At 31.9% G+C, this 3,812-nt stretch overlaps 1 pseudogene; it reads left to right on the top strand.

Annotated features, from left to right (window-relative positions):
- The first annotated feature begins 1,919 nt into the window (after positions 1 to 1,919).
- LOC112485586 lies at positions 1,920 to 2,038 on the top strand (annotated as a pseudogene).
- Positions 2,039 to 3,812: the final 1,774 nt, after the last annotated feature.

The following is a 3,812-nucleotide window of genomic DNA, read 5'->3' as shown; positions in this document are numbered from 1 at the left end:
GAGATTTTTCTTGAAATCCTGTTAAAAATATTATCTTTTTTGCTATGGAGCCCCCAAATGAATATTAGTAGACATCTACCTAATGTTAAAAAAAAAAAAAAAGATACTTTATTTTTATACATTTTATGTACCTAGAATATTTAATAATTTCTGAAACAATGATTGCTGTTACCCATCCCACCCCCAAGTGAATAAATGATATCCAGATAGTAAGATTCTCTGGAATGAATCTTATCTATTAGCATTTAAAACATTTTGAGAGTTCTTATACATTACAGTTCTAATGCTCCAGGAAATAAGTTTAACTTACATAAAAACAATAACTAATTGTGAAAATACTAAGTCTGATCATCACGTTTGCTGCTGCTTTTTTGTGGAATATGAGGCAAAAATAAACATGAATTACTTAAAAATAGAACTTGGCTCAGGGCTCAAAGGCCAAAAATATTTTTAAAATTTCTGTTGGTTTCATTTTCCTTTTTCATACGTTTGTGCAATATGAGCACCCATCATGTGTTTAATAATTCTCCTATATTTAAGAAATATATTCCATGAAAGCAGTGACAGCTGTAGTATTTAGATAATGCTTCAGAGATTTTTGTCTGGAAAAATGCATGTCACATAGAGCTGTTTTTGTAGTTTTAAAACAGATTTTGCATTGCAATCTCATCCATATTTAAGAATTTTTTAAATATAAAAAATATAGAAACTGAAGAAGATGAAACTCCATTGTTGAGCTCTAAAGGAATTTGTAGTTTTAGAGTACAATGCTTCCTATGTGATATTTTATCAATGCTATATAATGCTCACTCCCTATTGATTTTTTTAACTTTTTAAAATTATTTTTTATTTTAGTCTCATTCTCCCATCCCCTCCCCTTAGTCAACCATCAACTCATTCTCTGTATCTGTGGGTCTGTTTCTGTTTCATTTCATTTATTCGTTTGTTTTTTCAGATTCCACACCTAAGTGAAGTCATACAGTATTTCTCTTTGTCTGTCTGACTTATTCAGTTAGCATAATACCCACAAGGTCCAGCTATACTGTCACAAATGGCAAGATTTCATTTTTTGTTGCCGAATAATATTCCATTGTACATATGTATCACATCCTTTTTATCCATTTCTCTATTGATGGAAATCTATCTTGCTTTCATATCTTGGCTATTACTAGTAATGCTGCATAGGGGTTCATATATCTTTTCATAGTAGTGTTCTGAGTATTCAGATAAATACCCAAAAGTGAAGTTGCTGGACCAAATAGCAGCTCTGTTTTTAATTTTTTGAAGAATCTCTATATTGTTTTTCAGAGTGGCTGTGCTAATTTACAATCCCACCAACAGTGGATGAAGGTTTCCTTTTCTCATCCTCACCAGCACTTGGTATTTGTTGAGATTTATTGATGATAGCCATTCTGACAGGTGTGAGGTGACATTGTGGTTTTAATTTGTTTTTCCCTGATGTTTAGTGATGTCGAGCACCTTTTCATATGTCTTTTGGCCATCTGTATGTCCTTGTTGGAGAAATGTCTATTCAGGTCTTCTGCTCATTTTTTAATTTGTAAAATACTCTAAAAATAAAAATACGTTCAGAGTTCAAAGGCCAAAATTCTTGTTTTAAAGTGGCTTCTTACATGGGCTTTGGTATAATTATTGATCATAACTTCCATGTTCTAACTTGACCTTCCAAATATGAAAGTAGAAGTAACATCTTTTGATTTTCAGGTTAGAAATATCACGAGAAGCACTGTGATAGAAGACCTGAATTATCTTAAGAGAGTCGTAGAACAAATTAGAAGAATATGTAGTGAGAAATGAGAAAAATGTAACCTATGTAGATCTATTATAAATAGTTCAGTTAATAAACTCTCATGAAAAGTAGTTTAAAAAGTCATCTGTTGTACTTAAAAGTCCACTACTGAGTCTACAGCCATGCCACCCTGAACAAGCCTGATCGCATCTGATCTCGGAAGCTAAGCAGGGTCTGTCCTGGTTAGTGCTTGGATGGGAGACCACCTAGGAAGACCCGGTGCTGTAGGCGTAGAAAATACAGGATTGTAAGTTGACAAGGTCCTTGCAATCTGTGAGGTCAACCGGGGTTGCCTCGCCTAAAAAAACAAATAAATAAAAATAAGTCCACTACTGTATTTCAGAGATTATTTTTCTTGCAAAAAAGTTAGTTTTTCCTTTTCTTCCCACAATATCAAATGTTGCTCCTCTGGTTTCTCTTTTTCTTGAGTTTAGGGTTGTTGTTTTTTTGTTTTTTGTTTTTTTAATTAATTTTATATTTAAAAATTTGGTTGACCATATTAAATTTAATTTTAAGATAATAACTAGGACATGTAAAAACTGTAAAAACTAAATGTAATCTACGAAAATAAGAATCAAAGTCTTGTTAAAATTCTAAATTAAAGTACTTATAATAGAAGGGAGAACTGATCAAATGTTGTAGGAAACCAGGGAAGAAATGTTATTCTTTTCTTTTAATGTTAGGACATTTGTTTTTTCTTTTCAATTACAGTTGACATTCAATATTATTTTATATTAGTTTCTGGTGTACAGCATAGTGGTTAGACATTTGTATAATTTTACGAAGTCTGGTACAGTACCCACCTAGCACCATACATAGTTATTACTATATTATTAACTATATTCCCTAAGCTTTAATTTACATCCCCGTGACTATTTTGTAACTGCCAATTTGTACATATCAATCTTTTCAGCTTTTTCACCCAGCCCTGCCCTGTTCCCCTCTCATTTAGCAACTGTCAGTTTGTTCTTTGTATCTATGAATTTGTTTCTGTTTTGTCTGTTCATTTATTTTGTTCTTTAGATTCCACATATAAATGAAATCATACGGTATTTGTCTTCTCTGACTTACTTCACTTAGCATAATACCCTCTAGGTTCATCCATGTTTTTGCAAATGGCAATATTTCATTCTTTTTTATGGCCAAGTAATATTCTATTGTACATATGTGTACCACAACTTCTCTATCCAATCATCTCTTGATGTGCACTTAGGTTGCTTCCATATCTTGGCTATTGCAAATAACATTACAGTGAACATAGGAGTGCATGTATCTTTTCGAATTAGTGTTCTGGATTTTTTTGGATGAATACCCAGAAATAGAATTGTTCTTTTTATTTTTGATTTTAAAGAATAATTTAAAACTAACTTATTCATGAAGATTTTAGATGTTCTTGGTAGTCTCTCAAACCATAATTTTATTTTTACCAATACCCACTCTGGCCTCTATTCTTCTGCCCCTCAAAACAAGTACTATAAATGTAATTTATAATAGTACTAGTATTGTCTCTAGAATATACTTAACCACTTACAAATAGATTTTATGTAATTCAGAAAATGCTGAAGGCAGAATAGGTGTAGACTATAGGTTGTATTTCTGAATCTGAAGAAGGATTTAGAATATAGAACACTTTGTATTTTAAAGTGTCTTACATGTAACATGAGGCAAGTAAACTCCAGAGAGGGGAATTGCCTAAAGCCGCAAGCTAGCCAGCTAGGTCTTCAGAATCCAAGCCTGTTGTTCTGTTTTTGCGTTTTTTGTTTTTTGTTTTTTTTTTTGTCATATTCTTTTGTGTACTTTGTCATCTTTAAAGTAGAAAGATATTCATTTGCCTCTTTGTACGGTATGAATTTAAAAATAATTATGTTGTCGTGACTGTGGAAATAAAGATACGCATCATTTTGCCGTTCTTTGTTGTAAATTTTCCCAGCTAACACCTACTTAAAATGTTTATGGTTTAAATACAAAACAGATATGGGGATTTTTGTTTTTGTAGTAAGAACTC

The sequence above is a fragment of the Pteropus alecto genome, unplaced genomic scaffold (genome assembly GCF_000325575.1).
Source record: "Pteropus alecto unplaced genomic scaffold, ASM32557v1 scaffold5, whole genome shotgun sequence".
Lineage (NCBI taxonomy): Eukaryota > Metazoa > Chordata > Mammalia > Chiroptera > Pteropodidae > Pteropus > Pteropus alecto.
Note: the sequence above shows the minus strand (reverse complement) of the source record. Positions and strands in the feature narration are given on the sequence as shown.